This window comes from Zosterops lateralis, assembly GCF_965231275.1.
Source record: "Zosterops lateralis genome assembly, chromosome: 1".
Lineage (NCBI taxonomy): Eukaryota > Metazoa > Chordata > Aves > Passeriformes > Zosteropidae > Zosterops > Zosterops lateralis.
In genome coordinates this window covers 142,116,665-142,131,452 of record NC_139762.1, presented here as the reverse complement: position 1 = coordinate 142,131,452, position 14,788 = coordinate 142,116,665, and positions in this window count along the sequence as shown.

Genomic DNA, 14,788 nt, shown 5'->3' with positions numbered 1-14,788 from the left:
CCCTTGCAGCTGGATTCCAGCAATGTGGAGCCAGCTTCTGGCTCCAGCTCTGCTAGGAGATGGCTGGAGCCCTGCACCCCATTCCCTGGCTCCCTGCAGGCTGCACACAGAGGTTTTGGCTCTGGGGCACATGTTGCCTCCTCCTGGTTTGCTTTGGCCACTCTCAGACAGCTGGCCTGAATCTTCCCTTGTCACTGCTGCAATAATGGTTTGAGGAGTGCAGGGTCAAGGCAGGCCAGGAGACCTGGATGGCTCTGGCTGGAATAATAAGGGATTTGTCCAGCCAACAACAGGCAGCAGGTTTGACTCTTTTTCCAGGACCAGGGACATAGTAGAAAAGGTCTGAGGTTTTGAATACAGGGCTACAGCAGGGAATTCAAAACCTTTTCCTGTAGATGCACATTTTATGGGCCAAAACAAGTCCATATAAAAAGAGTTTCTGCCAGAAGCATTTATTCCAGGTCTCCAAGTAGAATAAACAAAGCACTTCTGTAAGGGGATAAGGACAGGCTTACAACAGTTTGGGTCAATTTTGCAGGATTGCCTGGGATCCCAGAGCCCTACAGGAGTTTGGTATCCAGCAAAAGATCCTTGGACTAACCTGGCCCCCAGTCAACCCAAAAGGAACGAGGCAGAGGTTGTGGGGGTGACTGTGATGACAGTGATGGGGTCAGTGTCACATCATGGAACCAGGGAAGCCCCAACCTTCTTGGTTACACTCTGATGTGAATCCAGTCCCTTTGGAGACCTATGAGCAAGGATGACTGACACCAGAACACAGCACACTGAGCTAACTGGGGAGGTAAACCCTCCTGTCCACCCCGCTGTAAGCAAAACTACTAATGCCCAGAGATGGAGGAACTCTCTTCTCTCCCTCCTGGCTGGTGTGTCCCCAGTCTCCTCTCAGCTGTGGCCCTCCTGCAGTTTGGGAGCACATTAGACAATGCAGAGGGCACTTCACTGAACTGAAGCACTGAGCATCTCAGAACACAGAGCCAACCCAGCTCCCAGGGAAGCCTCCTCCTAGAAAGTCAAGTAAGGTTTCAGTAGCTGGAGTAGAAGTGGGATAAACTTGACCTTGAAACAAGATGCCATTTCCTGGGGGTAAGAATGATTAAACACGGGACAATTTGCCAAGTGAGAGGAGGAATCACTTAGATCCTTTAAAACAAGATTAGATCTCTTTATCAAACCTATGACTTAATCCCATTTCTGGGGAGAAGTTCTACAGTCTAAGTGAGCCAGAGGGGAAAGGAGGGTGAAATTTGCTAATCACTGCCTCCTTCTTAACCTGGAGTCCATGTGTCTCTGAGCATAGCCTAATTAATGACAGTCATGGTGCAACAAGATCAGAAAGACTTATTCCTTCCTACAACACAGCCTGCTTAAAAAAGAAAACATGTGAGGAGAATATTGGAGGACCTATGGATTTCTGATTTCTCTTATCATACATGTAAGATTTCAGAGGTCAGATAATTTGACTAGTAGCATCAGAAGACACTCTTCCATAGAGTCTCCTATGGATGCAAGGTCACCCTTGAGTGCACATAATCTGGTTTCCAAGCACTGCATCTCCTAATCCTGACACAACTGGTAGCTTTTCCCAGTAAGATACAGTGACCCTCTAGGTCCCACTGCAAGAACGAGGACAGGTCACCCTGCTGTCAGGGATGAGACATGAGGTGAGCAAGTGAGACACTCTGCCAGATAATTCATGAGACTTGACAAGCCTAAGTGTAGTCAAGTAGGTTTTGGACCTTCCAGTGATTGCCTTCCAGCAAGTTGATTTCCATCAGAGGTGACACAGCTAATCTCTTCTCCTCTGTGCCCTTCAGGGAAGAGAAGTAGAAATGGAGCTTGGTCTACAGAGTAGCTCATGTCATGGCTAAATAGCTTCCATTCCTTTTGGCCTCTCTGTCCCTTGCCTGGCCTTCTTTGCCAAAAGCACATCAGCTCATACACCAAAGAAGAATGAAAATGAAGACAGAGGAGGCAAATTAGAAATTTCCTAGTTGGCGATCCCTGCAAGAATTATTCTTTTTTAGGCAGTGTAAAATTTTCTAAAACTCTAAATCTTGTAATAGATCAGACCAGTAGTTGTTCATGTTTGTGGCATTGCTGTGTGACAGCATCCACACCAGCACTAATCTCACTATGTATGGTTCACAGATTTTAAGGTCAGATGTTTGAGATCATCCAGGCAGTATAACACAAACTGCTGAATTTCAGCCAGAATTTCACCCACATCAATCCCATACATTCACTTCAGCGGATTGCTTGGGAAGCACCTTCTTTGGGCTCAGTGAGATCTTTGCTTTATGTACTCCTTTCTATTTCCTTTGAAAACAATGGCTAAGGTTAGAGGAAAGCAGGAGACAATGACAACAAAACCATCTCCGCCAATGCAACTCCCCACCTCAGAAAGTTAGTGAGGAACTCTGAGCAATTTGCATCAGAGACAGTCACATTTTCTGCAAACTGCCATAAAGTGGAAAATACCAGGTGACAGCTCCATACTGGAGATGCTTCAGCACTCGGTGGGCTTATATAAAAAGCCACAATACATATAAAGGTCTAAAGTGCCCTCGAAAATACCTCACTTTTATTTAGAGATTATTTTACCCTTGTCTTCCTTTATTGCTCTTTATATGAGTGGAGAGGCTGGACAAAATGAAGGCAATTTAGGTTACTAAGTGGAGCTAGAGTTCATGGTCAAAGTTAGGCTCTGGAGAAAGAACTCCCGAGCCAACCCACCTCTGCTTTGCAGTCAGCTCTCTTTAAATGCTTTTTTCCAGCTCCAGCCCCCACCCTCTGCTTGGTGATAAAGCTCTCTAGTAAAAGAGGAAAACACAAACAGAAAGCTATGGAGGGCAGTGGGATGAGGGATAAAAATAGCAGTAGGGCTTTTTGTAGTGGCATCCTTTGTACCATTAGAGTGAAAATTCTGGCAGCATTTCTATTCCATGGGATTGGTATCTCCAAGGGGGAAAACACATATATGCCCTCCTCTAGGGGAAAAAAATAAATAAGGCAATAGGCTGAGTTTTGGCCATGCCAGTGACAGGATTTAGAAAACAGCTAGAACTGCTGAAACACAACACTCAGGAAAACAGTGAGAAACCCCTCCTGGAGCACAGGGTGATGGAGGATGCAGAAGCCCCAGCTCTAACCTGCTTGGCAGCCTGAGCTCACACTGTTGTCTCTATCTTTTTGTTGTCCCCATCCTTTTGTTGTCACCCCTTACCTATTTTGAGGCTCTTTGGAGCAGGCTGCCTCTATCTGTGTAGCACTTGGAAGACCAATTATAACCTCTAGGCTCTACCATAACATAAATAGTGAGACTCCAGTTGGCTCCAAGGTCCACATATCTCACCAACTACTAACGAGTCAAAAGTTCTTACTTGGGGAAAAAATAAAAAGGAAAAATTAAATTTTAAATTTAGTAGCAGTAGCAAATCTGCAGCTTATGTTTTCCCATGTAAAACAGAAATAGTGCTGAAGAGCAAGATGGAGTATTGAAGGAAAGAAATGCTAGTCTTAGTTTTTCTTCCTGTCCAGAAAATTCTTAGTATCTCCTCTATTTTTGCTGGTATAAATTATCCCTAAACCTATTTGGATTAAGACAACATTTGCACAGAGATTTATTTTCTCCTAATGGAGAGGCTGTAGCCTTCTAGTGAAGTTGCTAACACTGGGTACCTTCCAAGACCAGATCCCAGACCCTTGTCTGCAATTTTCACTCTGCTCCAGCATTTCTATTGTATTCTGTTCCTCTGAAGGTCTTTTCCAACAATTGTTATAATGTGTTCTGCCAGTGATATAATTGATGCTCCCCCTCTAATCTGGCCAGATTTGGAAAACTTTCATCAAGCTGCTGAGCAAGCAGGCTTTGCTTGCTTTTGTTTCCAAAATCCTAAATTACAAACAAACAAACAAATAAAAACAAATAAACAAAACCAAAAAACCACACACTCAAACGACAAAAAATTACCAAAACATAACGCACCCCCCAAAAAAAAAAAAAAAAAAAAATCCCACCAAAGACAAACAAAAATAACCAAACCTAACAAGCAAAAAACAAACAACCCCCCAAACCACAAACAAACAGCTCTAGATCCAGACACCCTCTAAACTCTGACTTTCAGGAGAAGTGAATTATGCAGTGAATTCAACCCCCAAAATTTCAATTGGGATGTAATTTATATGCAAACATTTGGCTTTCAGACTTAAGATATTCCTAAGTGGCACCAAATCAAATGTTTTCTGAAGTTGGCTGAAAATTGAATTGGTACCTTCAGGTAGATGTTTTTCTGTTTATTTTAGAGGATGACACTGACGTAGCTGCACTCAGTAACTAATCAATAATTTAATTTTGATCCCTAACTAAATGAAGCTCGATAAATATCAGACAATTTTAAATTGGGTTTAATTAGTGTTTATGCATATATTCCAGGGCTCTGATTCACAAAATGTGGCAACTCCACAATGAATCTTGTCTTTCTGCTGGAAGACACTCACCCATGCCCATGTCAGAGGCAGCAGATGGTCCTGAGACATGCAGGGTTTGGGTGCCCTCATCCTAACGGGAAGTAATTTCATAAACCTTATCACAATGTCAGTGTTCAAAGGGAGCGATGTAGGTGATGTGGAAGGGGAGAAAGGGACATCAAAGTGGCAACTGGGGAGGGGCCTGGCTTTGAATTTCCAACTTGTGGGTTAGATGCAGCTCAGGAACAGCTGATGAGAGTGATGAGCAGCACAGAAAGACGTCAGCACGGGGAGAGATGGAAGAGATTGCATCTGTTTCCTCAGAGACTATGCAAACAGGGAATGACATAGTGCCAGCGTGTAGAAAAATTAATGGTCTAGAGAAGTTATGGCTACCAACACACCAGAGCTCCTAGCACACCAGAGGTAATTGCAGTTCAGCACAGGGATATTTTAAGAGTAAAACCACCTGCAGATCTCATTCTTACCATTGGTCAACACCAGAAAAGCAGAGCCATGAAGGCAGCTTCCAGCTGGTCTTGTAGAAGAGCATGCCCTGCTCTGTGAAGAAGGAAGGCTTAATTCCCTAAGTACAAGCCATGCCATGCCTCTCACCCTCTGGGCTGGAGCAGGTCCTGGCCTGCTTCCTGTGCCAGCACAGGCACGGCCAGTCAGGTGAAGAAATTAGCTGGAATCCAAAAGGTGCAAGATCCTTATCAGAACCCAGCATTGCACTCAATGGGAAAGGAAAACACATAAGCAGAAGCCAACCACGTGTTGGTAGAGATTACAGAGAAACACACTCTAGGTATATGCTGTTCCTGACCTTTCCATACTCTTCTTCCAAAGTCACTGGTACCAAGATTTGGCAAATCATTGGGCTGTCACTATGGTTCTCAGGCTTTGGTACCCCAAAACTGATGTTAACAACAACCTTCACCTCTCAATGGAAATTATCACAACCCCACCATCTGAAGAGCTCCATCACCTTACAGCTTTCCTAGATGTAAACATACATACATAGTGCACCCTGGACTGGTCTGGGAAAACCACATCCCATGGGCAAAGGAAAATGCACTCCTTAACATGCAGCTTTGCCAGCATAACCACATTGGCCCTTAGGATGTCTGCCTGGAAAGCTGTGGTGCTGGAAGTCCACACTTCTTCATGCCCTGACATAATGAGGGTGTGCATTTATCTATCACACTTCATTTAAAATAAATATCAATATTTTTCCCCTGGGCTCTCCTTTCTTGTTTTGTCAAGAGCAATGATTGTATCATGGCCAACATTATGATGCAAAATTAGAGGGAAGAAAATGCCTTAGAAAGGTGACATCATCTGAACAGATGTGATGGCTACTTGCATTAGCTCAAGTATCTTTCTCCCTGAAGTCTGACCCTAGGTGTAAATCAGAGAGGCCTGACGGAACATAAAAAGAAGTACTATCCTGTTGACCCAGTTTTCATAGAGAGCAGTGTGTATAATTATTTTGGCCACCTGCAGCTGATAAACCAATCCTGTGTGAGGTTAAAAATTATCCAGGCATTTACTGGTGACACAGCAGTATGCTAGAAACTTGCACAGCAAACCTGCTCAGCCACACTCTGCTGCAGGGAGGTGTGCTGAGGCATGAGCCAGGGCTGACACAGATCTGCTGGCAGATGTCCTCAGCACAGAGAAAGCTCTACAGAATCTGCTTAGGTGGTTTATGTCATTCAGGAATGGTAAAAGTAAGTGATATCACAAATATCTTATTTTGTGAGAGGATAGGAGCTGCACAAGGGCTGTCTGTGTGGTGCTCCAGCCTGCAGGAATATCAGCAGTAAATAAAGGACCTTAGGACGTATTGCATTGCTGCAGGAAAACCACTCCCTGTCAGAAAAGTTATGCTACTAAAAGTGCAATTCTTTTTTTCTTTAAAAAGATGTGCAGCAGTGCAAAAATTCTCTGCCAGAAAAGCTGTGACAGTGAGAGTGCCCCTTCCACAGGCCCCAGCAGATGTCGGTGTGCTGGCAGAAGTCCTCAGCAGGGACTGGGAGGAATTTGCTGAGAGTGCATCCTCTGTGTCTGTGCTGATGACACTCCTGGGCATTACCAGGCTACGATCAGGGATTGCTGTGATGAGCTCCAGCAGTTTAGGTTCACACAGTGTGTTTTCCCAGAGGCAGGCTGGTGCTCCAGGCAGCAGAGCAGCACAGCTTGGGCACTCAGGTGTGAACGTGACCTCCAGATGTGCAGTGGGTCCTGCAGCCCTGGGAAAAAGGTTCTTGAAAAATCCAACGCGGTACAAATCTAACCCCTCACAAACCTTACTCATCACCCCTTTTGAGAAAAACTAGAAGGATTATTTATAAATAAAAATCCATAATTTTGGGCAAAGTGCATAACCTTCTTAGACCACCCAGATGGAGTGTGAGAGACAAGGGTTTATATGCTTTCATTTTTCACAACTAAAACATGTTTCACCTTTTTTTTTTTTTCTTTTTTTTTTTTTTTTTTTTTTTTCTTTTTTTTTTTTCCCCCGGCACTTGATGTGTTACAGAGCCTCAGTGAATACCCAGAAAAAAATAGTGATATAGCTGTTACTAATTGTTCTAAAATTAAGTGACCTGCTTGGGAAAGCATTTTCCCTGTAACTTAATGCAGAAGTGCAAATGGATATAATTATATAGGCATAACTTCCTATTCTGTCTTGGTTTTGTTTATGTCACTTGAGAAGAGATTTAAATTCAGCCCAAACATCCCCATTTCTATGGGAAAAAAAGGTGATATTCTTAAGATAAATTATAGTTATACTATACAGTCTAAAGCATTGGTATTAACAGTAATTGTATAATGCACCATATAAAAAAATCTAATTCCCATATCTTCCATTAGAATTTATATCCGGATTTCATGCAAAATTAGAATAAGCTATTAATAGCAGTGGACTTAGTAAAGATTTACTCTAGATTAGAAGAATCTCATCTGCTCTTAGCATGGAAACTGTAAATATTACTTGAATACAAACACAACTGAACTGTAAACCATCTCATTACATCTCAGGTCTTTACTAAGTAATGGGTTTTCTCTGTTAAAAACTTCACTACAGGCAAGTTTTTCCTTTAACAAGATCCCCTCAAGACTGGTCAGCTAATGAACAGGGTTTAATGATTATACTGAGCCATTTTTGAGGGATTATTGAGATTTGCACTCAAGTAGAGAAAATGCATATCAGGCAAAAGTCCTATGTGTCCCCACAGTTCACCAGGTCTGTATGACCCATATCCCCATGAGATACCTCATTTATAACTCATCTGTTATAGTCACATCTGCTGGGGAAACCTAAATATGGCTCCCTTTGACACAGATGAGTGACATACATTGTCACAAGCACATTTCTGCTTAGCAAGCCAAGCATAGTACAGGTTCTCTGCTGAGAAGACACACTCTCCTTACCTCCAAAGCTAACCAGAAATGGTGCTGTGGCCCCTTTTTGCTCCATGCCTGTTTGCTGCAGAGGCCAGGCCCAAATACAACCCAAATCAAGTCATCTGTGATGGCTGAAGCAGTGCCACCAGGTCCTATAGCCACACTGCTGAGGTGGCTCTGCTCTGGTGGCACTCAGATGGCAGCCACAGCCAGCTCACTGCTGACAGCCATCCTGGACAGAGAGAGTGCTGTGGGTGTGACAGGCAGGTTCAGCTCCTCCTTGGCTTCTGCTTCCATCCTTCACATTGTGCTTTTCACAGCTCGGTTATCAAGGCAGATGGCTGCCTGCAGAGCCCCAGGCAAACGGACAGATGGGCTCTCCTCAGCTCAGAACTAAGAGCAGGACTTTGCTGACCTTGCCTGTTTTCTTGGCTGGAACCAGTCAAAAAAACTTTTCTGTAGCTTCAATTCCTGCTTCCACTAGAAGCAAATTGGAACCAATGCAAATGTTAAATTTCCTCATCTGCCTGCAGATGCAGCACCAGGTTGGGTCTTTGCACTCCAAGATGAGCCTGAACTATTCCTAAACTCAATGGTGCTTCATCTCCTCCTGAACTGAGATTGCTCCCCTGCTGCCTTTGTTCTAGATCTGATCAGGCAAGGAAACATTCAGCACATCATCTCTACATACTCCAAGCAGGACATTACCTTTGTTCATATTCATGACTACATGCATTTATGATGCCATAAATGCTTAGAAGAGCTTTCAGGATCCATGTTGCTTGGGAGGAAGGAAGAAGAGATAGTAGGGAATATTAAAAAAAAAAAAATTATATGGGAACATGCTGACCTGAGAACTAATTTAGAGTGATGTTCGTACTAACTATCACATTGCCTGGTAACTACCTTCATCTGACATTGTTACCCTCGAGGCAGAGGTGAGGGTGGTGAGGCACTGGAACAGGATGTCCAAAGAAGTTGTAGATGTCCCACTGGGGCCCTGAACAACCTGATCTAGTGGGTGGAATCCCTGCCCACGGCAAGGGGATTGGAACTAGATGATCTTCAAGATCCCTTTCAACCCAAACTGTCCTATAATTCTATGAGAAACCATAAAGAGAGGAGAAAAAATGGAAGTAACCGAGCACTGAGACACTTCATCCTTCACCCTCCAATACCATGATGGGACTACCTGTGTGAAAAAACAATACAGAGGTTTGGGGATTACTAGATTAATTCAGGCAGTCCTTTCTGATGTAAACTTTCCTATAGTTCAACTCATAGAAGTAGGACAGGAGGAAAAAATCCCCAAATATACCTCATGGTAAGAGATTTTAAAAATCCATTTGGACCATTTGCAACCTGTACAATCCCTTCTTCAACCTCTGCAACACAATTTCAGGTATCAATGCTGTGGGAGCATAGACAGCAAGAAGACAAGCAGGTACTTGGTGGGACATTGAGGCTTTTGTATTTGGTCCAGGAAGTTTTGCGACAATTTGAAAATTGCACCAGAGTTGCTGAAAACAAGCCTGTAGAAAGTGAACATGACAGACCTGCCCCTAAGGCTTGTGAGCTTTAGCAAATCTTTCAAAAGCTTGGTTTGAGGGAAGAATTTGAGAGAAAATTCCAAGTCAACAGCTTTACCGTAAATATTTTACACTGAAGTTGATCTGCTTTCCTTCCCACTTTTTTTAGTAATGTTCCCTCATGTTCTCTCCTTCTCCCAGATATCTGCTCTTTGCACTGCTCTGCTGTCCTTCAACCTTCCATTCAATTCACCCAAAAACCAAGGAGTACTGCATCCAGTAGGAAAAGGAATGGAGGAGAGAGGGGATCTCATGGAGAGTAATTGCCCAGAGGTACATTTTGATGCCACAAAGCTGGTTATGATTTCTCAGTAATGACAGCACAGGCCTGCTGAACTGAAGAGGAAAACTGTTGGCTTTTAGCTCAGTGAGCTCTTGACTCACTGCTCAGCAAAAGGCCCTCACCTACTTGCTGAGGTCAGTCCTGCATCACCCCACCCGCAGGAATCACACAGGGGCTCATTACTGGATGAAAGCTCTTCTCCCACCACCTATTTGGCCCCCAAATCAGGAGCTCGTAGGTGAAAATGAAAAGGAGCCTTGTCTACAGGGCTTGCTTCACAAAGGGGGTTACTCAGGGAGGGGAAATCCAGTAGAGAGACTGGGAAATTAAGAGCCCCTCTAACTCCCTACCAAAAGTGGGACCCACAATGACATCACTGTTCTTGCAGAGCTCACAAGCACCTCCAGGCTTGTCTCCGAGTTCCCAGCTACCTGCAGTTACACCTTTTCTCCAGCAGACTCTGCCTAAGGCAAAGAGGGTCTCCAACATTTGTCTTCAGGAAGACTATCTATTCCCATGTCCCAGATTTTTCCCTCCTCACTCTCCTTTTGGATACTGGCACTCTACAACCTCTTTTCATCTTCCCTCCAGAGGAAGCAACATTTACACTGTCCCAAACCGTGTAGCTCACTCATGTGCAGGCTGCTGGCCTCTACTTATGCATCACCTCCAAAGATTTCATTTGGCAGGCAGTCTCAAAACTGCCAGCATGCTACATTAACCTGCATTTCTCTCTTCATTCACCACTCTTAATTAGTGTTTGGGAATGTATTAACATGGGGCTAAGCCACAAAGTTTGCATCTGGGCTTGCCTCTTGTTCAGAGGAGCTGAGCTAGCACCAGAGCCTGGTGAAGAGTCACCCCTTCCTCATGTAGAAGACAAAAGCAAGAGCATAGAAGTGACTCCCCATGACAGAATTCCCACTTCTGTTTGAATATACAGTCACTGTGATTTTTTTCCCCCCTGTTTTCACAACTCTAAGTCACTAAACAGTCATTTGGTCCAGTAACAGAAGCTGTTCAGAAACTACCAGCATTTCTAGCTTGACCAAAGTCATTGCCTTCAGGCAAGGATGTAACAAAAAGTGATCAGTGATAGTGGATGAGTTAAGCAACATCAAATCTCTCTGTAGCCACTTTAGGAATGAATACATGAGCTAGTTATTACTGAGTTTCATGTATATGTGAGATAGATAAGTGTACATTTGCAGCAAGATAGTTTCTCTGATATCACAGGCTCTGAAATAGCTGCAAGGTCAAAGAGACCTTGGCAGAGGAGACAAAGGGGTCTCTTCTGCTCCTCCTCAAGGGGCTCACCTCACCAGCATGGTGCTAGGAGGCAAGTTGAGGTTTGAACTTCCTGTATGCACGCTTCCATGGTGCAGCCTCTCCTACCTGCTGCTATGCATGGGACAGAGGTGTGTTTATTAGTGTCTGTGGATATGCAGGTCTGAAGGTCCTGAGTTTCCCAAAGACACTGAGAAATCTGCCCTCATCACTGCCCTCTCCTAAGGTCTTTGTGTGGCCACCAAAACCCTGCTCCTCTTTGATGGTGTAAGGAAACCTAGAAGTAACAACCAGCATGGCCAGGAAATGGCCCTGCTAAGGATAACAAACCAGAGGCAGCACTATGCCAGGGATAAAAGTTGCTCACACAAACTACTAGTCCACACCTGAAGGAGACCACCCCTCTTCCTGCCCCAGATCCTTCCCTTAGGTTTCCAGCAGCACCAATCCATTTGGCAGCAGCAGTAGGTCTGCAGTGCACACAGTAATGCAGTGATGCACTGACATACCTGAGGCATCTCAGAACCGCCCAGCTTATGGTGCAGGAGAGTCCTCACCAATTGATCTCAGAAGAGGCTGTAAAATCTCTATGGAAAAAGTGAGGTAAGTGAATTTTGTCTAAGCTCTGAGCAGCCGTGGGACCCCAGGTACTGAGGTTTGCTGCTTTAAAGCTGCTTGGTATTTGTATTAATCATAATACTGTAGACATGTAACACACCTGCACTCCATATCCTGTATCATTTTAACTGAGTCACCTACAAATAGGTTCTTCCATTTTCCATGTACAGAAAAGCTAAGAGTAGTTGGAAATCTTTATCACACAAAGTAATCCAGGTCATTTCCTATTCCAGGACTCCTTGAGAACTCCATCTATTCAGTGTTTAGCAGACAGCAGCTTCTGAAACTCTGAGGGAGGGAGTATAACAACTCTCACATTAACTGCAGTTAATGCAGGAGAAAATGACCAAGCATGTAAATGTAAGGATGTAAGAATGTAAGAATGACCTTGAACCTCCCAATTAAAAATATCATTACTAAATTCCACAGCATGCACACACACAGCCTTTGGCTTCATAGACATAATATCATTTTCTGTCTGTTTAGCAGAGGGAATAGCAAGGGAAGCTGAGAAGAACATGAGCGGAAGGCAGAAATACCTTCTGGTTAAATATCAGAGCACTGATGATTTTGTAGCTGTGTATATTGTTTGTGGGGGCTAGCAGATGTACCTATCCAGCCTTCTCACCACATGTATAGACAAAACTCGGTGTTCTGAAGCACACAGAAGTCTCAACTCTAACTTATATAATTTTAATCATCCATTTTAAAAATAAATAAAAAAATAAAAAAAAAATAATAATAAAAAAGCCTAGTCCTTAATACGGAGCAGCACTAGATGGTCCTAAAGTACATATTCTAATTTTTTATCTCTCTTCTCACCAAAACTGAGATGCATCTCTCGGTGCTCTTCCCTATGACACCAACAGGAGGGTACATCTACTCTAGAAATTAACTGGAGCTATAGTGGGAAGGAGGGTTACCCTACATCCATTGGATAAAATGGTTTGGATCTGCAGATAAGTCCTAATGGAAGTGAACAGGGAGGTGTTCCCTGCTCCCCAAGTACTCAGGCCACGATAGGTGAGAGAAAATCTGGGTCTTCCCAGATTTCTCTGATCTACACCTGTACTTCGGCCTTCTGGCCCTCCTTTCCTCCCCCAACCCTGCTGCACATCTCGCCCAGCCCTTTCAGAGCTCAGGCAGGCACTACAACACCCTTGGCCCTTCAGGATGGGGTCTGAGCTTGGTGAAGTGCCTTTGCGATGCAAAACGATAACAGGAACAATAATGGTTGTAGCTCACTGACAACCTCTTCTTTCCTTTCTAAGACGGGGTGTAAATAATGTTCTTATCTTCTAAGAAATACCTCTGGCATCCCTGACTAAGTGATAAGTAGAAAGAAGAGAGACACTCTTAACTGCTGATCAAGAGGGAGGAGAGTGATTAGCATCCTCTGGGGAACACCTTGTTGATGATGGCTGCTTTGCATTGTTGAGGCTGTAAGGAGCACCTAAATTCCTCCTCCACAGAACTCCCAGCTGCTGATGAAGTCAATTCTACATTAATCCCTCAGCACACTCCTCCTCAGGCCCATTTCTGATCAAAGCTTTTCTTCCCACTGCAGTCATAATTGCAACCCTCTGCTCCCATTTGAGAAAAGGACAGAGTCTGAAAGTCAGTACGACATTCTGACTGTCAGGAAGGACTAGATTTAGGCAACACTGGGAATCTATGGAGTAAGGAAATAAAACAAAAACAATCTGCAAAGGAAACAGTTAGTAGCAAAGCTGAATCAATTTTTGAGGTTTTCATACCAGGGGTTGTGGCTCCAAGTCCCCGGTAGCTGGGTTCGATATGCTGAGTCTCAGCAGTTCCCTGGAATTGCCCATCAATGCACCGTGCACAGCGGTTTTTGGAGATTCAGCCCACTTTCTGCCATGCACAAACTTAACCAAAGCAAGCAGAAACAAGCCCAGTGAAACAGCATTCCTCCTACAAGGTCGAAGCTTGGACTAGCACACAAGTGTCCTGAAGCTCAGACTTAATCTCGAGCAGTGGATCAATGCAGATGTGTGGGCACAACCCACTGCATAGATTTGCATTGCTGAGTACCAACAGACAGAGGCTTTCTTTGGCCTCACCTCCCTCAGCAGTGGAAATCAAGGCATTTGTGGCTCTGCACCCACACTGGATCCTGTAGGACAGCCTGGCGGTAGGACAGCCTGGCTCTGCAGCCAGACGCATTGTACTGGAATGCATCCTGACATCTGGCTGAGGCCTCCCCAGCCTGGGCAACCAAACACAGATGAAAACAGATGTGCATTTAGGCTCTGTGTTTTAAACACCTCAGAAAACAGCTGTAACAGGAGATCCCTCCATCCCAGACATTCCTGCTCTTTTGGCAAAGGTGTGCCCCAATGCTATATTGGGTCCATGTGTATGACATGAAAAAAACCCACCAACCAGATCAGAAATACATCTATACCTAACAACAACCTATACTTGGATAGTGTAGGAAGAAAATAGAGCCTCACTTTCAATTACAGACCATCGCTTAATTTGGGCAATCCTAGCCCAGAGCAGTGATGTCCTTCCTCCTTTCTTCTTACAGTTTTTATCTCCCCATATTATTGCTTACATGCAACATCCATTTTCATGCATGATATTTCCTTTTCTAACAAAATGCAGCAGGAGGTTCCACAGGTTAATTATAAATTGATTTTAAAAGCATTTACCCAAAAGTTATTTAAATCTATTTCCCTTAATTTCATTTGATGCAGCATATGTCTTGCAGTGCAAAGGGGAGATGCAGCTTTATTGCCACTATCTGCCAGATGAACATGTTCATCATCAACAGTGCAGGGATTGATAAGTCACTTATCTGATAGTGAGAGACAAAACACTCCCTCTTTCTTATCAACAAATTGAGTTATCAGCCAAGTGAAGTAGCTTCTTGGTAGCCTTTCTGACTGTGTTTTTCTTTTAATCCATACTGGCAGCAAATGTTCATGGATGCATTTGCCTCTTATGTTCATTTCAAAATGCAGCAGCAGCAGCCACCACAGATAAGAAAGCTTCAACTGCCAAAGATGTCTAGCCTGAGCGCAATTAAGCAGTTCTGAATTTACTCTGATTGCTGGAAAGCTGAACTAAACTACACCAAAAA